Genomic DNA, 26,319 nt, shown 5'->3' on the forward strand with positions numbered 1-26,319 from the left:
TGGATGCCTACTCCTACAAAAGACAAAACTTCCAAACTTCTCTTGAGAATGAGGGGTAAATATCAGTCAACCCATACAATGTTTACTCATTCAACAGGAAGGCTATCTACAGATAGCTTGTTTCTACCTTGAGTACCATTGGTTATTGCTGTGGTTTGTCTTGGTTAGAGCATATTGCTTTACGATTTTTTGGAATTTATACTGTTATCTAGTGTTTAGCAAATCCTTCAGGATGTGGTCCTAGTGAAAGGTAGAACCTGCCTCCACCTTAGAAGCCAAACAGCCATATGTGTACTTGAATAGTCTTGACTTTTGAGACTCATCATATTCCTAAATATCAGATAACCAAATGCTCACAGCAGGGAAAGATGCAAGAGAGGAGTGCTTTAGATGAATTTAGGTAAGTTTAGTGGCTGCAGAGGCAGCGTTGTCAAGATTCTTGGTGGGTGGGACGGAAGATGATCAAGGAAACCACACGTGGCACAAGACAATGCATAGCAGCAATGCCTACCAAACACACATTAAGAATGATCTTTGCCAGTGTCCTGACCGACAGCCTAGATTTCATTTGTCTTGTTCTTGTTGCATTTTGTTTGTTTTATTCTGTTTTTTTTTTTCTGTCCCTGGCTCTCCAACATTCACAGCAAATTTTGCCCTACTTAAATAGCCTTTATAATAAAGTCCTCCCCTTTTGTATCAGTCAAAGCAAGTTTCTGTATTTCTATTAAAATTCGGCACTAACAAACTCCTTCATGCTCATAGTGTAAGAAATTGTATTAAAACGATTATTATAAAAACTATTAAGGGATTCTATTCATAAAATAGATGAAGGGAAATGGTTTCAGTATACAAAAGCAATTTACCTTGCCATAGGCTAAGATTTTACTTTCTGTTGGCTTCATTTATCATCTCAGATTAGTGGTTATCAACAACTTTGTCTAAGTCTGCTTGATTATCACAATAAGTTGGGGGTATTAACACTGAAACTAGTGATATTGTTCAACACCCAACAATGCACAGATTAACTGTAATGAACCAACTTGCCCAAGAGGTAAACCACACCAACAATAAAGACTGCATTTATATTTGTGAGACTGAATGGATCATAGGATTTATTGCTTCCATGATATTCCTATTTCCTTACAAACTTTTTAAATTAATAGTGGTTAGGCCAAAATACTTCCCATGTCTTGTTATTCTTGGCCCAGTAAGTAGTTAAATTGTCAGCTCTCTACCAAGAATGATGTCACAATAGTGAAAAAGAAGCAAATAATAGAGCAAATATGACAATCTCTTTTAAGATTCTTCAGATAAAAGGGAAAGCTACAATAGAAAACTGTTTCAACTAATATATCCATAGACAGACTTTTAATGAAGATAATAAAGGGGAAGAAATCTGGGGTTAAATGTTTAGGAATCAGTAAGGAAGATAAACTTCAACCCTGCAACTTCTCTAGAAGTCAAAGCTGGATGGAGAGCATTTTAAGGAGAAAACTCAATTTTATCCTTTCAGTTAAAACTCTTTAAATGGTTACCTAAACGGAATGGGATGTTTTAGCCACCACCCTGAACAGGCCACAATTTATCTCAAGGCTTGCCCTTTAAAAGCAAATCACAGGCGCTCATCACCATCAGACAAGATGTCCAGCTTCAACTGTTCTACTTGATGCAAACAACAGTTCAGATGTTCTCGCCAAATGAACTCTGCATCAGGTAATCCTCAATTTGTTTTGTGTCCCTCAAGTGTGCAAGACTATGCTAGTACTCAAGCTCCTTTGACTTTATATCTCCTGTTAAAATTCTTACCACCGCAGTGTCTCTGAATTGATTTTGTAACAGCTATTGGTTTAAATTATATTGTTCTCGGATTTGGTGACTATCAGATAGAAGTTCCAGGAAAGCCGATAGGCACAGGAACTAATATGGAAAGCCCCTGAAAATCCATTGCCTACTGTGAACTGTTCCTATGTATTCATGGTTTAATTCTTGGAAGAGACTGTCTGTGTTCCTAATCTGGCTTCTAACTGGTATGGAATTAACTTTCTTCTGGAATTAACTATTAACTTCGCTCTTTGAAAAAAGTATGTTATCAATGCTCTAAAGTTCTATTTATCCATTTACAATGGATAGGCGATAATGTTCAAAAGGAATGTTAACATTTATGGAGCCATTAATCCAGGCCTGATAATTCTCTATGTACACAATGAAAAAGGATAGGACATATTAACATCTTGTTTTAAAAGGCAAATAAAAGTACACTCTTGGATGGCTTGCCCCAGACTATACAAATAAGAAAATAACAAATCAATTACATCCCAAAGCTTGTCTCTACAAACATATGAATCTGCAGTCTAGTTACTTTGTTTTCTTTTTCTTTTTTTTCTGGAAAAAAAATGAGTAAATACCAAACTCAGAAATAAAAATGGAAAAACTATTGAATGGCATAGCTGTGCTTATATTTTCTGTCTCGTTCTTTACCCCAGTGCATTTTCATAAAAATCATGTTGCCCCAACAGAGAAATTCATTTTCTGCTGTAAGAGAAAGTCTCTGGTAGGTTGATGACAGCCCTGTGAGGGCCCATGCCCATGAACATATGAAGAACACAATTGAAATCAGTGGACTGTAAAGATAAAAGAAAGAAAAACTTGGTATAAAGTTGAGAGCGGTAGGAGAATGGGGAGAAGAACTAGCAGGAGCGTGGTGAACATGATCAAGACACACTGCATACATATATAAAACTTTCAAATAATTAACAAATGATGTATTTAAAATGCACCTGTTTCTTAAGCTACTGGAGAGAAATTGAATTTCAGATGAATGTGCATACAGATATATGTATTTGTTTTTAATGTTTTTAACATGGCTGGAACTCCGAAGCATGCTCCTGGTATGTGAAATTCTCTTGGCTGTGAAGCGAGCACGGTGGTGTGTCATACTATTTTCATAGATGACACCTTTTTATTTACAAGCAATAATCTGTTAGACCACCATTGTAGGCTGTGACACTGAAACTATGACAATCTAACATTGATTTCCATGTTATGAGAGCATATAAATTCTTCTCTCCTACAGTGACTTCTAACTGCCTTTCCTATGTCCTATTTACCCTGGTCTACCCTACTCCATAATGCCCCAGTCTTTTTGTGATTATGGCATTTTAATCTTCATATGCTACTCAATGGTGTCTTGTTTCTGTGTTTGGATGATACATGGTAGGACCTAGATCCTGTTTGTTTCTCCCACCTTAGTTCCCATAGCTTCCACTACCCTACCCACCTACACTTAATTCTCATCCACTTTCTGCTCTTCATGCTGTATCAGAAAAACAACAGTGATCGGCTAACAGTAAGAACACATTTATAGCTTCAGACTTTTATTCACTTTATAGTTCATTTCATATTAGGAAAGGAAGCTACACTCTTCCTCGCTATGACACTTTTCATATAATCTCATCTTTCTGACACATCATGCATATCTCAATCTTCCTTTCCTTGACAATATGAGCTACTCAAGTCTCTGATTATAAATATTAAAAGCCACCAATCTAAATAATAATAATAATAATAATAATAATAATAATAATAATAATAATGGCATTATACTAGGGCTACTCCTTGTGTGTGTTCCCTAAGAATCTTAAAGCCTCCCTTTCTTATGGGACATTCTACTAAAACAACTTCTTTTAAATCATTCCCATTTGTATCTCCAGTCCAGAGTAGCGTCATCTATGATGAAAATATTCTCCTTAAAGAACCAAGTGTCCCTTTTCCTCTAGGTAACTAGAGCTAGAACCAAATAGAAATGGTAAGTCTTTCACAGTGTGTGCATACAAGATATCCTGCATATCAGATATTTACAATACAGTTCATAACAGTATAAAAATTACAGCTGTCAAGTAGCAACAAAATTTTCTCGTGGCTAGTGGTAACAATATGGGGAACTATATTAAAGCGTCTCAACATTAGGAAGGTTGAGAATCACTGGTCTAGAGAAAAAAAAGAAAAGTAGGAGTTGGGTATACTAGTAAAAAGTTTATAAGAATAAAAGTAATAAACAGAAGCATCCCCTGGGCTATGAAGTCCCTCTTTCCCATTTTTTATAACATCTTGAAGCTGCTTTTTAACCTAAGCTCTATAAAACATGCATGTAATCACTATTTTGTTTGCATAAGTTATTGTGTATTCATGTCTATTATAGTCTATAGTACTGTAATATTATGTAGATATACATGTAATATTTATTATATGCATGTGTATACATATAATTAAGATAGCATATCACTCAATAACACTGTACCTCTGAATAAATATGTTATGCTTCCATTTTACAGATAAAAATCAGAGTCACAAGGACTTTATTCCATCTATAAGGTCCCAGCGTTAATTACTGTGGAGTCAAATATGAATCAAGTACATTTGGGTCTCAAATAATTTTTTTTATATCTTTACGTCTTTAAGTCCACTCTTAGCATCCTAGTATCAACTTTCATTCATGCATATACTTATTATTTTGCTCTTTCACTCATGAAACATGAATCAATATTTACCTCTATGGCAGACAGAACACAGGGAAATGTTTTCATGAAACTTTAAAATAATACTGTTGAGAAATAATTTCTGTGTATCCTGCATGGATGCCTATGTATTTTGAAGCAGCCATTCTTCTGATTTATTTTTAAATTTTCGTTTTGTACTTTGCCTAAGAAAGTAGAGTTATTACCTCCCTTCAAAGCAGAGAAAGCATTTTTCCATGAATAGTGTAATAAATATTTACTCTTGATTCAAATATTGGGAAATCTTTCTATCCTTAGGTGCAATGTAGCCCCAGCTTAAACACAGAAGCTTCCTGGGTTAAGGTAAACTCATGTGAGTGTAAGGCTCCTATTACCTGCAGGGCTGACATTGACAAAGTCTATGCCTCTGAGCCAGAATTCTCATATATCTTGCAGACATATTCTTGTCACAAGCTAACATGCTGCCTAGCAAAAGGAACCCTGCTTCCAAAAGAAACCTCCCGGAACCTTCATTCTCCTTAACAGATGCAACTGGCATAATCACTACAGATTAATAATTATGAACATACAAATTGATTCAATAGTATTACCACAAGCTTGTTAGAGCTAGAGCCAATGTTTGAATCTTAGATTTAATATAATATACAAAGAAGTTAAAGGACATGGTTAGAATTAATCAGTCAGGCAGCCCTAATTGGTCAACCTTTTTCTATTCTACTAAATCATGAAAATCTAAAGAGTAACTGGGATTTGTGAAATGACTAAAAGCCCAACAAAGGAGAAGTGATCTTCAGGTAGTGAAGAAAGATGATTTAACAGGTTAAGAGACTCAGAGTCAAACAGCCCTAGGTTCACATCTGACACTGTATAAAAATGAACCATTTATTCAATGCGTTTGAGTAGTAATTTTCTTACCTCTAAGGCACAAATAAAGATCCTGTCTCACAAGAGTCCCATGACCATTAAACACAGTGATACATACGAGCATTAGCCATGAAGTTGCACATGTAAAAAGTATTTACAAAATGGTAGCTATTACTACTCCTAAAAGGTCCTCAATGAATATCAAGTGAGTAATTTGATTTACTTATATCAACTTCCCTATACTTTAACTCTCAGACTATCTGCTATTAATATTCCTAGTTTTCAGCAGTGTAGCCAGGTTACTAAATACAGATTTACTATCTGAACTACTGAAGCATTGGGAACTAATGTGACCCCTGACTTTAACTGTGACTGACACTAAAAGTCCTTTTGTGTAACCAAAATACCTCCAGGCTGCAATTGTGAGATAGTATTGATGTAGAGGCTCACAGTTTGCCTTTCTACAAATGGTATGAGGAATTACAAGGCTGAGGGTTTTCCTGGTTATCCATTTGTCTCTTTCCCTTCTTACAAGGGAAACCAGGATTGCTGTTGCCAGGCAACAGTGCAGTGCTGAGAGTGATAGAGCGTGTGCAATGTGGCACCTTGGGAGTGAAGGGCTTAGTTCTAGAGTTGGCCCAAGGGCACTGAAAAGGAACAGGGGAGAGTATACTATTCCTCAACAGCTGGGCAGTCTTGTTATTAATGCAAATCCCCCAATAATGAAAGAAGCTGCTGCCACAGAGAAATCCCATCACTGGCTTTCTGTGAACTGTGGAAAATCCTCAGAAGCACAGTGCTCAGAAGCTCTGGAGAGTTACGATTTGCACTTCTAGCTTCTCATCTTGATCATGGTGGGGCTTAAATCCAGCAGTATTTCTTGACAAGTAGTCAAGTTCAAGAATATTAAAAGAAAGTTTGGAAACCCCAGCACTAAACATGCATCTGATCTCTGGAAAACCAGAACTGGCCTCTGATTGATGTCAACTTTTCCTTCTAAGACAACTGGACAGACTAAGAATAGGATGGAGGGAGAGCTCGGACTTTGGTGGTGATACTCACCTGTTCATATTTATTATCAGAGCAGAAATGGAGGTTGAGGATGTCTCAGTCACGTTAGCAATAAAGTCTCCACAACTAATTGTAGGCAGAATTCACTAATAATGAATGAACTATATCTTGCATCCAGCGTTAAGCACTGCAGCTGCATATCTGTTAACAGCACAGGCTCCAAGCGCCATCAGTATCTGTCCTCATGCATACATACCAACACACAGACGCATGCACTTCATTAAAACAAAACAAAACACTAAACAATAAAAATAATTCCAAAACACCCAAGCTTAATTCTCAATGTTTCTACTGTAGCCAAACGTCTAAATATTTAGTCCTTTTCTTAATGTTATCTTTCAGTTATTCAGTTCTCCTTTTTCCTTGTTTTAATTAAAACATGGCAGAAAACATGGGGAACCTTTAAAATTTTTCCTTTTTCAGTGCTGTACTGGAGTTAGAAATAATAAGTATGAACCTGAGGTTGATGGGTCTACCTCCTCTGCTCTTTAACCGTTTCTCTGTGACTCACTGATCCAGAAGATGAAAATAATATTTATTTAAAAATTGAGGTATATCTAGGAAGGCAACCAAGATGGCAGACTTTTTTTTTTTGGATATGTAATCAAGGTTCATTTTTATCCTCCCAAGTGCTTCCCGTATTTGTTGTCTGCAATGCAATGCATGCCTTGATTATTTCTACCAAGTATTAGGAGGTAACTTTTTATTATAATCATCACCAATATTTCTTTATATAGTCTCCAGTGTGTATAGTTCACTGTGTATAGTTTTCAGTGGAGTCATAGGATTTTACTGCAAGAAAGTATTTATGTGTACGCTTCTTACAAACTTCATGTTGAAGTATGCTATGTGCAAGTGCGATTTTCTCTCTTTTTCCATAGTGCCTGGATGAACTGAAGCCCACACCAGTTTCTTTCAAACGTCTCTAGTCAAAATGAACAAAGTTTAAGTGCCACAACTGAACTCCAGCTTGTCTAGAGCTGAAGAGAATATTTACATTGTTACATAGTAATGGCAACTGGGTTCATGCTTCAACACTGATTCTGATATGGATATGACACTTTTCTGCGTTTTTTCCTCAGTACTAAATTTCTTAAAAGAATGCAAAGTGCGGTGGCTTAATTGCACAGCAATGAGCCCTGTTCCCCAAAGGCACAGGAGTTCTTGTCCAGAATGACAAGGTCATGAGCTCAAAGGTCTATATGGTAATTTGTTTTTCGAATATGCTTACATAGATTTTTCAAAACAAGTAAGTATAAATCTTCATAATATTTGGTTCTATCTGTATGGATTATCATAGCTGAGCCCCTGTCTAGGTTTCCAATTTCACTCATTCCATCTCCTACCAGGTTCTCCATCTTCATGTTCCTCTCTACCTTATTCCTATTAATCTTCAACTCAAAGGTGGGAGAACTGTTGAACACACACAAATCAAGAACTATAATTTACCATAGGAATAAACAGAGACCAAGTGCTTATCTCATTAGATGCACAACAGATGCCTTGAAACAAGTACCTTGACCTCAAGTGGCAGACAACATAAAAAGAGAGAGGAAGGCCAGGATACTCACTGTTAATAGTATTCAGGTTGTAGATCCAGAGCCTAACAGTGCAGAGATGAAGTTAAAAATATTCTTCACTAAGACTAGGAAAAATGTGTAGAACTGACATCTTAAAAATTGCTTCACTTTACTAAACTAGCATAATCTCTAACAACCTATAAACATTTGTCCTTATATACACAAATAAGTGTAGCCCTCACTTTTCATCAAGAAAACTCTGTATAACAATAGAGACCATTACAGAAAACCACACCCAATCAATGCTCAGCTTGTGAAGCTCAGTCCTAGTGGATATAACTTCAAAACACTCTACCTTATTCCGATTAATCTTACAGGTTCTTCATCATCCTGAGGGAATGTTGTGGAAAGGAATAGAAAATATTGGAAAAGCCAAAGATTCAATTATTGAGAGACTGTATATTCTGGTAATGTTAGAAGCCATGTGGGTAATGTCTTACCAAAATGACTGTCCAAATGTGAGCCTAAAATGGATGAGACCAAGAGAAATTCTAAATTGAATGGGGAAAAGTCCATGAGGCTTCAACTCTATCTAAAGAACTATAGACACTTGAGGAATATTGGGAGTGGAAGAGGTGGCTTTCATTAGGGAATAACCCCAGTTGGTTTCCTAGTACTAAGCAGTCATCGTAAAAGCATACACACACATAACATTGTATAAACTGAACAGTTGAGTGGAGATTTACTATATTAGCTATGGTTGGCATAAAACCCCTATCTATATCATGGTGACAACAGTAATATATGACCCATTCTCTCTACTTTTCATATACAATCATGGCTTTTCCATTCTTCTACAGATCTCTTTACTATGAATTGGGTCTGAATTGTTTTCCTTGAAATAGTGCAAAATTGTCACATTGAGACTTCATCTCCATGCCTGGTTTACAAGATATCACTTCTCAGACAAACAGAAGATCTGTTCCTCAGTTAGGGTGAGGGGTCTAGAAGACATACTCAGTTTCCAGTAGAAGGAGGAGGAGGAGGAGGAGGAGGAGGAGGAGGAGGAGGAGAACAAGAAAAAGACGGAGAAGAAGATTGACAAAGTTTGGAGTCAAGAATTAAGTATCTACCAACTATATCTCGTGTCACCATAAACTGATGCCTTTACCCAAAGCAGGGCTTCTCAACCTCAACTCTAAAAGCATTTTAGGTGGATGGGTTTTGTTCTGATAGCTCTTCTCTATGTTAGAAGATTCCACGAAACATCCCACCAGTGCCCTACTCCTCCTCAAATTACAGAAGCCAAAGATTCCTCTTGATGTTTTTTTACCCATGGTCCCTGTAATGCAAAGCCATTCATGGCTACAAAGTATTGATATATTTCCACCTACTAGATAGTATACATTAACCATTAATCTCTTAACAAATGTATACATTCTCAACAGTTTGTAATATTTACTCAAATTATGATGTTTTTAAATTAAATATCATTTACCAGGCACTCTAACAATAAACTGCCATGATAAATACTATTTCTGAGAAAGAAAATTTAGGATCATTGAGTTTTAAATGATATTTTCCAGGGAAATAGAGAAAATAAGGAGTGGAGTGGGAACCCTTAGTCCAGTCTCTCTCTCTAACTTCAAATTTTTCTAGCAATTCTGATATTTCTCAAACATATACAGCCTACACTCCAAGATGAGTATTGTAGGGATTCAAGGACATCTTTGAAGACCTAGTCCAATCAAATCACTTTGAACAATAGAATTATCGAGATATTTAGTAACTAGTCTATTTGAATATTGAGTGTTTCAAGATAATAAGAGTGGAAATCAAATCTGAGAGGCAGATCTGTTGTGATAATTTGGACGCCCAGCCCAAGCAAGGAGGACTACAGTTTTACGCAGAGGATTCTGCTCCTCCTTCATGGAAACATGCTGTCCACTGTGTCTCCACTGCATCTTACGTTTGACTGCTCTCGTGTGCTGAGAGCATCTTCAGCACAGCAGTATGTTTGCTCATTTTTCTTGCAGTGAAAGCACATAGGAGAAAATCAGTCACAGCTGGCTGAATTGAGTGAATAAATGAACTAATGAACCACAGATTCATAACTGTAAACATGCAAAAACAGGAGTTATAACATAGCTCCTAGCAGTCCAGGTACAAATGGGAACCTGTCAAGTTATCCACTACTTATGGGGACTGTTTAATATTTCCAAACAGGAAGCCTGTACATGCACAGTCCATAGACTTAAAACAGCAAATAAAGTAGGGGAAAATGACTGAAGCAGTGTAAAAAATTGTCCAAGCTATCTTCTCAGTTTCGTCCTTCTGGAAGTAGCTGGTACAAGTCAACCAATTCATTTCCTTCCACCTTTAGAACTGGTGTTTGACCTTGTGTAAAGGCTCTAAGCATACTACCACCATAACGTGATGTGCAATGCTTCTATTCATGTACAGCCTGTTGAAAGTAGTCTAAAAGCACAGTACATGCCCAGAGAAGTTTCCCAGATCTAGTGAGGGGCATATGGAGGCAATTGGTGACTTCTCTGTCTCCATAGCCAAAGCTGAGAATGGCTCCTTTATTCTTAGATGAATTACTGAACTGGAAAGATTCCTGATGCATCTTTCTCTTTTAATCTTCATGATAGTTGATGATCTTTGGAATTTTTTTCTATTAGAGGTGCTGGAGCCCAAAGTGTTATCCATATTGATGAGCCAACACGAGTATAAAGAAGAGAGGTGACCTGTCCAAGGTTTCCCAAGAGCTGTTGTTCAAAACCAAGGTCATTTCAGAAGAACAGTTAGACTACATAGCTAATGCCTCACATAAGAGGCTCACAATAGATATTGATCAAGTAGTCTGTAACTGGATTAGGGAATCCATCAATTAACAATTATAAATTTTCAGGTTGGCTGGAATTATTCATTAATGTGTACATGCATACTAAATATTATTATATATCTACTGTGTGTTGAAAATATGTGTTTTCAAATATGTGATAAATGGGGCAGACATAAATCATGAAAACAAACTTGGAAATTGAGATAATAAAGCAAGGAATAATATAAGTACAATGTCTATAATGAAATACAATATTATATAAATCATAAGGTAGCATATGAAAAGTATTCATTTAGTTTTCTTAGGCTGCTATAAAAGCAGAGAGGCAACTTGGTTAAATAGCAGATGTTTATTATGGTGGCTAGACAGCTAAGATCAACCAGAGTGCCAGCTACATGTTCTTTGAGCAAATGGAAGAGATCTTTGAGAGGTGGAGAAAAAAATGGGAAGGAAGGAGAAAAGGAGAAGGGAGAATAAACAAATCCAAAGTCTGTGGGCCTTTTATATTTCTCCTATAAAGGTGTTATCTTCAAACACAATAACATTGAGTGACACTCAGACATTAGACATTCAGCATGAGTTTGGGAGGTGCTGAATTTCCCCATTAACACATGTAGCTATATATACCATGAAATGATATGGTCAGAATACAGTGTATACTTGTGTGAAAGTATCCTCAAATTATATAACATTATGTACTGTTAATAGACACAATGCAAAAATATATCACGCACAATAAATGCAAACAATGAATTTTTTAAAGAAGAAGATAATTACTGAGGATGAAAAGAGAAAAAGACCAGATAAAGGTTCTTATAGGAATTAACTAAAATCAAGTGTGCTCTCCACTTCCAAGGAAAAATATGGAATCAGAAACTTGGTAGTGTTGTCAAAAGATCCAATATAATATAGACATGGATAAAGAAACGAACAGAAAGGTACAAAAGTACAGTGACTAAACTCCTGGGCTACAGATTCAGCAGAGGTTGATACTAACCAGCTGCAGTCATGGACAAATCATCTACGTTGTCTGAATTTTCTTGAACCCAACTGTAAAATAGAAGGAATATATGTAGCTCATTTATAGAGTAGTTCTGAAATTTGCATACAATGATCTATGTAGACTTCAGCCTGAGTTTGTAAAAACAAATAATAAGTGGCTATGGTTAGTGAGGAATTAAAAATATTTCATCAGCATTTTTTATGGTGCCTGTAAGCCTTCGGCCAACCACCTCCAAGGTCACTGATCTGATATAAACCTTCATTCCTTGTATTACCCTGAGTCATTCATTTGCTGAAATCATTTGCCTAAATTTTCTCATCTGCATAATAGGCAGAATATTAAATGCATGTTTCACAAAGACTTATACTTATAAAGTTGAACATGCAATGTACTTTGAAGAGAGTTTAGACCCTAATGAGTGGATAAGTATGGACCAACACCTATATTTACCATTTCTTCTCATGGTCTTTGTAACGGCCTTCAGCCTCCTTCTCTACATCTACTCTTCCTCCCTAATCTTTACCCAAGGAATCTAGCTCTATAACTTCAGTAAATACATAAAATAACTTCACTGCTTGCCAGAAACCCTGAGATAGACTGGCATCTCATTCAGAATGAGGACAGTATTAATACTGCCCTGGACATCCTCACTTCCCTGACCTCAGTCAACAGTACCTAGCCTTACCTCATGCCCTGACCTGGTCTCTGTCATAACTTGTGTTTGATCTATGTATTATCAAATATTTCTTTTATTGGATATGTCCTTATTTATACCCAGGTAATTCATGACATACACCTTCATTCTGTTTAGTTCTCTATGTTAGCTCTGAGACCAACTCTGACCAACTAACCTAAATATTGAATGCCTTCTAAGTTTGTCCTATCACCCTGGTCCTACTTGATTTTTCTTTTTATTTCTTTTTATATATTTACATAATATGCATATGTGTGCCTTAGTGTATGTCTGTCCACCACTTGTGTGCGAGAGCCTATGCAGCTCAGAAAAGGGTATTGAATCCTCTGGAACTAAATTGACAAGCATTTGTGAGATATCATATAAGAGTTGGGAACTGAACCCTACAAGAGCAGCAAGTGCTTTTACCCACTCTTTTAAGCCATCTCTCTAGCCTTCCTTATTGTATCATCTCAAGTGTTGTGTATTTAAGCTGAACATTGTCCAATGTCTACCACCTTGACAAATATATGCTCCATGAGGGTAAAACTTTGATTAAGTTGTCACTGTCTTAGGCAAGAATTATGTTAGTCACATAATAGAAATATGGTAAATATTTGTTCCATGAGCAATGGATATTGTTTGGACAGGATTTCTTCTAAGTGACTGAAACCCACGTGAGTGAAGTGGACCCCTGTAGTGGAACTTTTTAATGCCTGTAATCCTCAGTGAAGTACTCACGTGCTCAGAGCTCTTGTCTGCCTGACTTGTGTCTTCTCTAAAACCGTGCTGGAAAATCTATCAGGGTCATTCACAGAGGCAGAGGGCAAGTAATCTGCATTGTTTAGCAATTTAAGTTTTACCTTAATGACCCAGTATATCATGGTGAAATTTTGAATGCCTCTATAACACAGTGATTCTGAGGAACTGCTGACTCCAGCAGCCTCTGGAGGGATGTTATTACTGATTAGTTTAAGATGGGTCTTCTGCAGGCACTTTTACGCTCCACTTAGGTCAGGGAGCAAGAAAAGATGTATATTTTTCCTTTTTCATGTGGCAGAGTATAATTCATTCACAGGCAAGTCAGGGTAGTGACTCTCCTGTTTATATGCTCTCTCTCTCTCTCTCTCTCTCTCTCTCTCTCTCTCTCTCTCTGTGTGTGTGTGTGTGTGTGTGTGTGTGTGTGTATTATGGCATTATTTTAACCAGACACTTTGGATTTTTATCATTTTTGTCAAATATTAGAACAGGTTGAATTCCCACAGGTTTTGTTGCCCACCTGCTTATTACAAGGGCTCCTTACCAATTTTGCACTGAGCTTGCCTTAATCCCTGAGCTGTCCCAGTGCACCTAGCTTTAGGACTAGGCAACAAGAGTGAACACCTTGGCTCATGTGCATTATAAAAATGCACTGATTAAAAAATACGCAACCATCTCTACTCTTTGATATCCAGAACTCAGCTGTGGCATACCGTGAGACTGAGATTGCATCACTCTGTGTTCAAGCCTCAGGGAAATACTTTTGCACGTGTTTTGCTCTGTGCTGCTGCAATGAAAAGGTCAGTGCATCTGAATGCCATAAAGTCTTGCAGGTGTCTCACTGCCAATGTTTGAGACAAATGCTAAGGCATTGTAGCAGTAGAGCCTGCAGCAGGTAAAAAGACAAATTTATGTGTGTGACCTTTCTTCTCTGTCTTTTCTGCAGGAGAACTTCAAGACTTGTGCATCACAGTGTGAGGGAAATGTCTTTACTTGTGTATTTTCATCTTTCTGCTCACAATTGCGGGATTCATGAGGTGTTTACATTGGTTGCATTGAATACCTAAGAAACATTTTCCTATACCAAACTCTTCATATGGCTTGTGCTATAAATGGCCAGATATGAAACATAGTCATGTTTTACATTAGACATTATGTGACAGAATAGGAAATGTTAGTGCTTATTAAAAAGTTAGAAACTTGAGTTAGGTTTGCATAGATCTGCAAAGAAATCAAATAAAATAGTTCATATATATATATATAAGAATTTTGATTTAGTTGTTAATATCTTGTTATAATTAAAGTAATTATAATTGAAATTCTATTTTAATCTCAACAAATTTAAGGGTTTCAGAATTAATTTTTAAAACAAATAATTTTATTCATTTATTATAATGCTCTAATTTACATTTATATGAACATATATTAAAGCTTTATAAAGCAAATTAATTTATGTTTTATGCTTTAATCTTTTAAATCATTTAGAATGAGTATACTTTGAGAATATGACAGAATTAGAAAGGAGAAAATTGAGCATTCTAAAAAGCACTCTGTAAAGAACAGAAACAAAGCATTCCAAGATAGATCTGTTTAGCCCTAGAGATAGCAAATGTGAGTAGACATAATTTTGCCAGAAATACCATGAAATTATAGATTATTTCGATGCAAACTCTTAATGTAAAAAAGACTAGATTATTAATCAAAACAGCAAAATCTAAAATTAAAATTCTCACTAAATTGACTGTCTGATCCAGTCACCTAAAGTCAATGCATGTCCATCCTACCTAACAAGATACAGTTACTGATTGAAGTTAGAGACCTTCAGCCTTCATGTATACCTTTGGTGTGGATTTTGACTGTCAACCTTCCTCCAACATCACTGCAGATAATTGCTACATCTCAGCTCTCACCTACATTACTGACCTTAAATGCAAGTCCCTTAACATCTGTGTTTACACACATGATTCCAGGAAACAGGCAGGATGCCATGAAACTGGAAAGTACAAGAAAACTGGAAGTATTAAAGTCAAGTATCTGTTTTCTGTGGCTCATTTCCTAAGAAGGTAAACAGGATGGCTTTCTGAGACTCTTTTCTTTAAGTTATTTCAAAAAAAATTCAATCTCACTTGCATTGATTACATGTTATACAGGTTTTATACATACCAAATCAAAGGCTTTATGTATTGTATGTTATTTGATGAACACATTGGAAAGAAAAACATTGCACCCTAAGTAGACAAGGCAATGTTAGAATTTGAGCTCAGTCTGACACAGAAGCCCACAAGGGACTTACGCTGTTTATAGTAAGCAAAGTTAACTTCAGAGTCAAGAGTTCATGTTTATCCCTTCTACATTATTTTTGAGTGAAGAACTAGGAGGACCCACCGTTGAATATCTTCTAAAATCGTGATAAACGTTATCTATATCTCTTCTTTAATCAAATTGTAAGTCTTGAGCACAAACTTCATCTTATTCATCTTTATATCTCTAAAGCCTATAAGAGGGATGTGGGTTTGTTTTAGTTTCATTTCTAGTGCTGCAAGAAAAGAGAAATGGGGAAAAAAACTAGGAAGAGATAGGTATACTCCGAGGTCACTATTCCAAGTTTTATTCTCTTCCACTGCAGAGGAGTCAAGGCACTAACGGGAAGCAACTGTCAATGTCACATCCACAGTCAATGACAGAAAATTAATGCTCACATGCTTACTGCTCAGCTTGGCTTCTCTACTCTCATGTAACTCAGAAACAAAGCCCAGGGAATGGTGCTGCCCTCAGTGGGCTGGATTTTCGCGTTTCAGTGTTTGTAGCCAAGATAGTCTACCATAGGCACACTCACAGACCAACTTGATATAGTTAGTTTCTTATTGAGATTCATTTTCCAACAGAGTCTAGGTCGTCTAAAGTTGATAATTACAACTAATTATCAACTAATGATCACCTTGAAGATATAAATACAAGCAGTGTTATACAGACTAAGCAGGTTATAATTATAGGCATATATCATAATATATTGCATATAAACAATTAAAAGGTCAAGGAGGTACATGGGAGAGTTTGAGGAAGAAAATGGAAATGGTTTAATATAGAATATCTCAAAAATAAAAGAAATTATTTAAAAAGCTAATATTACAGTATTTCAGAATTTAAATAGTTCTTTTGGCAATTAGAAAATTAAAATGAACATGTGAACAGAGGTGATGAATGACTCTTAAGTGACATTCTTAATTTAGGTACATACTTCTTACCTTTCCTCGTGTGATTACTAATGATTTTTCATTCAAGAATCAAGTAGAATATACTTCCTTTATTTCATTGAATGATATTGGATATGGCAGCAAGCGTGGTCTCTCTTACTGCCAGGATTGCATTGAAGTGCATACATAGACTAACTGAGGATGTTGCTTCTGGATTATCCTTTTACTTAGGGTACTGACAGATCTTAACTTTCCACTTGGTTTAGGATTAAGGATGGTGTGGCCTCCAGGAAGAGTAGACCATTTCCTATACCCTTCCTCAGCCTGGCTGGGCTCACAAATATGGCCAGACTAAAAGCTCTGTAGGTCAAGCTAGGCAAACATCTAGTTTTCATACTCTGCTCTCTCTGCATGTGGCCTGGAAATCTGAGTCCTAGAGAAAAGGAACAGAACATAAGACTTATACTTCAGACCCCAGCCACTTTCTCTAATGCATCCTAATCAACAACAATGCCAGTATTCTGATCCCATTTGACTCCCATTCATGTGTCTCAATTAGTTCTGCGCTCTAAAGAGGGAAGTGGATGAATAAATTTGGTTTTTTTCAGAGCTTTCTTTAGGCTTGATGACTCATTTTGGCCAAGTCCCACAGCGAGGGCTAACTATAAAGCATTCTTGCTATCAATGTGGCCCTCCCTCCCCCCATTTTACCTAGCCCACTTATTACAAGGTCTTTGTGTATTCCAGAATTAGGATATGCTCCAATCTTACCTTCATAACCTTTCCCTCAGCACTTCACAGAATAAGACTTAAAGGGCATTATTAGTGCTATGTTATGAATAGTTTATTATCAGACTTCACAACTTCAGGATATGAAGCTTCTTGCAAGTAGGGAGAAGAAGACTCTCCTCATCTTCTGCTTTACTGCACCTTGAACAGCTTGCCCACGATTAAAGGGCACTAAGTGTAAAGAAAATTAATATGCTAACGCAGAAGTCTAGAGCCCTGAAACTGTTGAGATATTAAAAATGTATCCAAAATACTTCAAGAATCTAACCTGACATTTTTAAATGTCACTGAACCATGAATCTAGTGAGAAGCTAGCACTAGACTGTGAAATAATGTAGACAGTAGAGTGTGTCCAGTTGTCTCCATTGTGTCCAATAGATGTGAGGACCCAGATGCTGAAGATTCATTTGTCTAGATTGGTGATGGAGAAGAGAATAGCAGCTGTTCCTTTGTGACATGGGAGCATATTTTGCCTAATAATAGCAAAGTTAAATTTCCATAAAATCAGACAGTGATGAAGAAAAAAAGAGAACATTTTTTTCACCATCTATTCAACTAAAAGAGGATTCTGAAACCTAAACAAGTAAATTAATACATTCTTCAACCACACAATGCAATGGGGATGGAACATGAACATTGTTGTCTAGAAGGTTTAGGTATTGCTAAGTGCTTTTCAAAAAGGTACCCTGTCTCTCATAAAACACCTCCACACTCAGAGTCAGTAGATGCAAAAGACTCAATAGGATTCTGAAAAGTCCAATGGCCAGTAAAAAATAATTTTCAGTGCATCAATAATTGTGAATTGAATTGAAAAGATGTTATGGTATCTGTGAAACAAATTAATAGGGGATTATGCTCATTTAGATGAAGAGCATTGTATTCGTTATTTTAAGGTGATTCTTGATCTCTTTTCCTGTTTGGGACCGTATACAGAATTACTATGGGAGTGAGAGAAAAATGGTAAAGAGAGGGATTCACCATGGGGGAAATGAAGGTCATTTACAAAAACACCCTTCCTTCTCCATTTCTTACCTAACCTTCTTTGTACTTTTAGTAGTTTTCCACCATGCTTATATCCTTTATAGTCTTTGTCCTTAACACAATCTGGTATCTTTATTCAGGCTGTTCTGGTCATTGTCTTCACAGGAGTGCTTTCCCATGCTTTGCTTTTGACTTAAATGCCATAACCATCAGAGATCCTAATCTATCTGTGCATAGCCTAAAGTAGCCCCTCCCTCCAGAAACTGACATTTTTCAGAGAAAATAATATATTCAAAAAATTTTAATGAAGTATTTAATTATAGGTCAAACTTACTTTTGTGGCAATAAGGATCCAATCCGGAGTCGAATATATGGTAAGCACTTTACCATTGAGCTGTAGTTTCTGCTCACAAGGTTTAAATGATCACCGTGTCTATCACTTTCATTGAACTATAAGCCAAGCACAGGCCTCATCTATGAAATGCTCATCATACAGTCTAGTTCCGTATAAGTTAGTTGATGTACAATCAGCAATGGACAGGTTAAAACACTTGAATGAGTAACTATGTTGGTGGAATAATCGTCATCATCTATACTGACTATATAATGAGTTAACGAATCCATTGCTAGTGAGTACTTACTAATCGTTACTGTTGAACAGACACCAGAAGAACAATGGAAACAAAGACAAGTAAAGGAATTTTTCTCAAGTTCATACAGTGATAAGTAGCTGGCTGGAAGGAAAACCATGCGGTCTGAAGGTATAATCTGTATTTTTAGCCTAGGTGCTTTATACTTCTCATGAATGAGTAGGTGAGATAATAACAGAATAAGTGTAAAGGGGAATTTGTGCTTAGGGAACTGCTAAAGGCTGAATATAATTGCTGTCTAAAAAGATCGAGCAACAAAGTCTCTGATAAATATGTAAAGTGTCATTGAGACCTGGTGATAATAACTCATGATGAGACAGTAAGTTCAACAAAATTGTACATATCCATGGTTTTTGGTAATTGTTAATATAAATGATTTATTTTAGAAGAAATAGGTAAGAAACAGAGAGATAGGAAATCTATACTATTAGGTATATGGAATTCAGTCTTATCTATAAAAAAGGCTAGCCTCTTTTCCAACTTGAAAATAGGGTCCAAGACACTTTATTCCATATATAACTCAGTATACCCATTCTGTAATTCCTTGTCTAGGCTGAACACTCAGAAATAAATGGCACAGCAACAACAAATATATAAGAGAGGCCCTGAACTAAGGAAATTGCCAGTAGATAATGTAAAATGCTTGTTTCAAAAACATGAGGACCTGAGTGCAGATCTCCTGAATTCATTTGATGATATATGCCTGCAACCAAGGAACCTGGTTGGGGGAGAGAAAGTAAGACACTAAGGGATCAATTGCCTGCCAGATTAGCCATAGCGGAGGTCTCCAGGTACAGTGAGAGAAGTATTTCCAACCAAAAACTATGAGGTGGAAAAAAAATTGAGGAAGACATGCTGACATAAAACACAGATTTTACCATCTAGGACCTTTATAGAAAAAGTACCCAGTTAATTTAGAGAACATGCATAAACTTTGCAGGGAATACAATAGTAAAGAAAGCAGGCTCTATCTCTGCCTTACAGGTACATAAAATACAACTCTCTCTCTCTCTCTCTCTCTCTCTCTCTCTCTCTCTGTCTGTCTCTCTGTCTCTCTGTCTCTCTCTCTGTCTCTCTGTCTCTCTGTCTCTGTCTGTGTCTCTGTCTCTGTCTCTGTCTCTGTCTCTCTCTCTCTCTCTCTCTCTCTCTGTGTGTGTGTGTGTGTGTGTGTGTGTGTGTGTGTTTGCAATGTGAAATTTTAGCACATTTACCGAATGGGAAACAATGTCCACTTAGAAAACAGTTTCTAGCTTAGCCTGGGGAGAGGACTATGCTCGGGGAGAGCGAACCTGGAAAACCCCAGTGAAGGATGGAATCGCCTATGATGTCACTCAAATCCGTGGAGGAAACAAAGGGGCCAAATGATCAAAACAAAAGCAGAATATACAAACTAGAAGTTAAAGGACTATGCAAGGTAGTTGGGCAATAGCAAGTAAGAAGTCCTGTAATATGAGAGTCAAAAGGGGTAGATTTGCTATCTAAGATGAAAATAGCTTTTGTAATGTTTTGTGTAAAGAAAACAAAAACAGGAGAGGCTGACTGGGCAACGTTCAGCATCTGATGGTGGTCTAGAAGAAAATGGTAACAATAGAAAAGTGAGCTAAAAACTGGAATGCCGTGAAGAGGATTTAAGAGGTCCAATAGGGTGGGGAGGTGGAACACCCTCCCTAATAGAAGAAGGGAGAGGAGGATGGGTTGGGGGCTTATGGATCAGAAACCAGGAAAGGGAATAACATATATAACATATGAAATGTAAATAAAAAATATCCAATACAAAATTAAAAATACCTATCCAAAAAAAAAAAAAAAAAAAAAAAAAAAAGAGGCCCAGCAGCAGAGTAAGAGGAGTCAGGAAACAAGACCCTGAATGTGCTAACTGGATTTTTAGATGATTTTCTATGTGGAGCATTACAGGTCTGCATACCAGGTGCTATTTGTGGGGATCCACAGAGATCTGGCTTAGCCTGAGAAGTCAAAGAATTGCCGCTCTCTGAGGAGATGCTGGAACAAGCAGGTGGCCAGGCTTCTTCCACAGCTGCTGAGTTGGTGGCAGGCTGAAGGTCTCAGTAAGCAAAGGTGGAGGACACCAAGCAGGAAGTGGCTGTGGTAGGCTCGACCACCAGGTGGTTTTGCCAGGTAGCGTTCCAGCGAAGAAAGTTTCCTCACAGAGTCCTCTTCCATGGAGTTTTACAGCTCGATAAGACAGGCACTCTCAGATATTCTTTAGTGAGATTACTCACGCACTTTATTCTTCATGGATAGGACCTTATAAACATTTTGGAGTTGGTTGGGATCTAAATGCAGATGCTTTTGATTGGCTTGGTCTAAGATGTTAGGGATGCCTCATCTGCATGTGGAAGGACTTCGGATATTGTCCTTATGTGATTGATTGTCACAGTCTTTTAAATGGGGTGTTGTATTCACGGGTTTCAGGACAGGAACCTGGTCAGGGATAGATTTAAATGCCTACTCTTCAAAATTATGAGAATTACCAGGGTTCCCGAAATCTGTTAGACCTTACCACGTTTTCTGTCTGATGGCACTATCCATTGCCCCACGGACCATTTGTTGGAGGTAAAGTAAGATCATGGGCTATATATAAACCCAAGGGCCAGAAGAAAGAAACTTCACTTGGTCTGCAGTCCCTTTAATGAAATGAAGGAGGTGCTGAGTGTCTCATCTAAAGAACAGCCATTTACTGACTGTAAGACTGAAAATTGTGTTTTCTTTTAATTAATATCTTGAGGCAAGATGACAGATTGGAAGAATTCTGGTCCAGTTTTTGAGAACCAGAATACACAGACTTCTTTCTCATTATGGAGTTTTAACTCAGAGCTAACTTTTCTTATACATAAATTCACATCTGGAAACAACTGATCTTTCCTGACCTATGAGACTCCAGATAACATTTTAATGTGAGTGCCATATTGAATCTAGAATCAGGTCATTGGCTGAAACAGTTGAAGACTTGGGTGAGCTCAGGAATTCTTGATCCCAAACTCCCTAACCTACTAAAGAAGTGAATTGGTTTTTGTTGTTTGCATGGCTATGATTACTTTCTTCCTTATTTAAAAAAATCACAAGTAAGGAACATTTCACTTTGACACTTGAGGGACCAAATCTGGCACATTGTGTTGGTCAGTGACTGAAAATTGTTAATTTTCTGTAAGTCTGGATGGACATGTGTACAAACATACATTCACTCCCACTTCAATAGGTAATCCAAAGATAAAAATCTGAAAATGTTCCCTTGCTCTAAGAATTCACATTGAATTTTACTTTACAATCATTCTGGGTGGAATTTGATTACTGTGAACAGTTGGTTATTGGTATTGATTCAAGTTTCTTAGAACTCTGCAGGGTACTGATAAAAACCTCAGCCAACTGTCAATTCCTGAATGTGTTCTCAGCCAACATGGCTCAGAAGCAAAAGCACTAAGAATATAAGCACAAGTTCAAAGTCTCTGTCCAAACTGCTACGAATGAAAAACCTTACTTGGTTTGGAGTCTCTGGGTTTAATCTGCCCATTTTAGATGAAGTACTACAACCATGTCAGTCTTCAATTATAAGTACAAACTGAAAATCACATTAGCTACTATCATATTTCCATAATTAAGTATATTGGATTGTAATAATAACCTTTTTGTTCCCAGTCAACTCTGATAGTCATCCAAAAAACAAAAAACAAAAACAAAAACAAAAAACAAATATACCGACATAAAAAAGAAAAATAAACTTAGGAAGATATAGAACAAAATATCAGAGATGCAATGAAGTTCACTAGACCTGAAAGCCCAAACTGGCTTATGCATTAATATCTGTGAAGACTATTTACCCCCAAGGAAGCAAATAATAATTCAAATCTTTTATGAAACAAACAATTCAAGAGAATAAAAGTAGAACAGACTATAGAATTTGTTTAGAATATAACCATAGACATAAAGGCATGATAATATTAGACATATTATAACATTGTCAAAATAAAGTAAATACTATACTTAAATAAACAATGCACTAAAAATAGTCAGGTTCAGATCAGATAAGACATAGTCACCACCAAACAACACAAAAAGTTTTAAAGTCTTAAGAGATTCCAAAGAATTTGATTTATAACATAGGTTAAGCTTTTCTTCAAATTACAAGTGAACAAACTATTGTTTCATCTTGCTCAGAATCTCTTCCAAAATAATTTCTCTCAAATACATGTTACTATGGGATTGAAATATTATTTATTCACACATCCCGTCTTTACAGTTCCTTGTTTCTAATCATACAGTCATATACCATTTATACCTTTTCCATCAGCTGAACTAATATTAAGACTTGTATCTACACCTTAGAATGATCATTCCCAAGAAAGAAAACTGATGCATGGATCCTGTCAAACAGAAGTGGTCCTCATCACCTCAGGAAACAACCGCACAGCTACAGACTACATTTCCATTATTCAGGACCATTAAAGACATTAGAAAGTGGATGTAGGCTTAAGCACATTTTTACCAGGCTTTCCTATGCTACCAATCTAACTAGAGAACCATAAGAACACATCTGGGTTTTGTTAGCACAAGTACTGTGTAAACTGTGGGCTCAATATTATTAAAAATCTAATTATTCCCTCAATAGAATTGCTGGCCATTAAAAGTGCTCTCATGAAATAATCAAAAAGATATTTACAATAGATTTATCATGCTATTATCTTTCAATTAATTGGTTATGTGTCTGTGGACAACCTCAGTTTTTAAACTGGAATAGAGCCAATGGTCTGTCACTGCTTTGGTTGGTATCAGCCTCCATGATCCTCCGCTGTCTTTTATTCATTCATATACTCACTCTATTCTCATTGCCATGTCCTGTCCTGTTCTGTAGGCACTGAGCTAAACTTTCAGCTTCCGTAGAAGATGTGTGAATAGTCATAATGGGATTGCCCAGGCTATCCCTTTGTAAATCATTTGCTATAAGTATTCAGTAAAGTGTTGGATGGTAAAGGTTCTGATAGGAACAGCAGAACATGAATAACTTAGTCCATGTGAGCATAAGGTGAATTATGAATAAAAACTACCTTAGATAGTAAAATAACCAGCTTACTTGGCCTTTCACCCACACAAACCTTTGTACTAACTGTGTGACCTTTGGAATTGTCCACAGATGACACCCTCTCTGGACAGAAGTTCAGCATTATGAGATGATCCATGCTGTGAATGCCAGCCTCGTTTTCAAAATGCATTCTGTAGCTTTGACGACATAAAAGAAGCCCACTTGTGGTCACAAAAACAAGTTTATTATTACGAAGCCTCATCGAGTTGCTGCAACAGAATAGCTAAGTGTTCATTTAAGCAACAATAGACTCTATAATCAACATCAGATACAACACTATTTCCTGACATTACTAGACAGTCACCTAGTAGCCACAATCATTGTGACTATCCCATAGCTTTAGAGGACAGAATTTAAGGAGCAGCCTGTCAGGTGTCATTAGATCGAAGTATCTTGTGAAAGCCTGCTTATTGGTTCCCAGATGGCTGTCTTCTCAGATCCTCACAGGGCATAGGAAGCAAGCCCTCTCCTAATGTGTGGGCGCTCTGATTACATCATAACATCCTCATGATCATGACCTCATCTACACCTGATTCCTTCTCAAGGCCCCAAATCATTATCCCATGTAGCATCTCTTTTTTAAACAAGAAACCCATTAAGTCGCAAATTAAGTAAAAACGAGGCCTTTATTCATGCAATTTTCTTATCTTGTCGATCTAATTTTTCATCCATAAGGATTTGGCCTAATTGGATTATACAGTTCATGCATAGTTTCCTTCCCTGAAGCCAAGGCTACTATTTAAATCTTATTGCATTACCTAGAAACAATCTCCCACAAGTATAAATGCTATATTATATGATATACGTGATTTAAGTCAATAATCATCAAGTAGTGTCATTTTCCTTAAGATCATATCCCATGGGTATAAGTAATATAGATAGGAGATAGCCTCACTATCATATTCCATAGACAATTATGGAATTTATCATTCTTATTTTTGATAATCTTATTCATCTTTAAAATGGACAGTAACAATATTTAGCCCAATACCCTCTCCTATTTTTCTTCTACTACTACTGAGCTCTTTTCTTCTTCAAGACTAGTATCCATTCTACTTTCATGTGTTTTTGTTGCTAACTAATTTTTAGAGAACATTTTAATACACGATCATATCCCTTTAAAAAAGGGAAAGTTTTTAAACAATTGTACTTATTTCTACTGACATTTAAAAGTTCTCTGATTATTTTAGCTTCTCATATAGCTAACATACACAGAGAAAATACCTAAGTTAAAGGGCTAGATTTTTTTTATAAAGAAAAATAGTAGATTTTAGCAGGTAGGAAAAAGGAAGAATCTAATTGGAATCCAGTTAAGTTATTGATGTAACTTAATGCTCTCTTACCAGGTATCTTGGTCAAAGAAAAAAAATTAAAAACACAACAATGGATATATGAGTCACCAATAGGAAGAAATTCAGTCCCTGACAATGACAAAAATGAAGGGGAAATGACTAAGTGCCACAATGGAAAGCTGTAATAATCAGTAAGCTTTTCTGTAAATAAGATGTTACCAGATTGCATATTCTACTTTTCCCTCCTCATATTTTCTTCTTTATTGTTATTACTATAACTGCTAACTTGTAGCAATGTGCCAATATAGAAAAACAAGAATTGCTGCCACCAGAGTTGAGACTAGAATGAGGCATGTTGAAGTACCGAAATGGAAAATTCAAAAAACACTCATACTAAGTTTGTACTGGTGTTAGTTACCTAACCTCTAACCTATGGTTGCTGTCATGTGTCTTTTCTGATACACACTGTATAATTACTCCTCTGAAATTTTCCTGTCCAAAGGAAGAACAGAAACAAAAAAATGGAACAGAGACTGAAAGAAGTGCCATCTTGGATCTTCCCTACCTGAGGATCCATCCTGTTTGCAGACACCAAACCTGACACTGTTGCTGTTGCCAAGAGGCACTTGCTGACAGGAACCTGGTATGGCTGTTCCTTGGGAAGTTCAGCCAGCAACTGACCAATGCAGATATGGATGCTTGGAGCAAACCATCAGACTGAGCTCAGGGACCCTGGTTGGGGAGCTGGAGGAAGGACTGGAGGAGCAGAGGTGGATTGCAACCCCATAGGAAGAGGCCACCAACCAAGGAGCGTACAAGGAGGAATCCATGGCTCCAGATACATGGCTGTTGGTCCTGTGGAGGTTTGATGTCCCAGCGTAAGGAGATGCTGGAGCAGTGGAGCTGGAGAGGGTGGGTGGGTGGGGAACACCCTCAAAGAGGAAAAGGGAAGGGAGGAGAGGGCAGAGAGGGCAGATGTGGGAGGGGAGCTTTGTGGAGGGGTAACCGGGAGTGAGATATCATTTGAGATGTAAACAAATGGAATGATAAACATTTTTTCATCTTT

General features: G+C 36.9%; 1 long non-coding RNA gene across 1 annotated transcript; it reads left to right on the top strand.

The window, feature by feature from the left end:
- Window positions 1–1,298: 1,298 nt before the first annotated feature.
- LOC134481762 (uncharacterized) lies at window positions 1,299–26,319 on the top strand. The gene is made up of 3 exons (XR_015637064.1): window positions 1,299–1,713; window positions 24,013–25,444; window positions 25,756–26,319. It is a non-coding gene; the product is annotated as an uncharacterized LOC134481762 (long non-coding RNA).

The sequence above is a fragment of the Rattus norvegicus genome, chromosome 14 (assembly GCF_021556685.1).
Source record: "Rattus norvegicus strain SHRSP/BbbUtx chromosome 14, alternate assembly SHRSP_T2T, whole genome shotgun sequence".
In the NCBI taxonomy this organism is placed as follows: domain Eukaryota; kingdom Metazoa; phylum Chordata; class Mammalia; order Rodentia; family Muridae; genus Rattus; species Rattus norvegicus.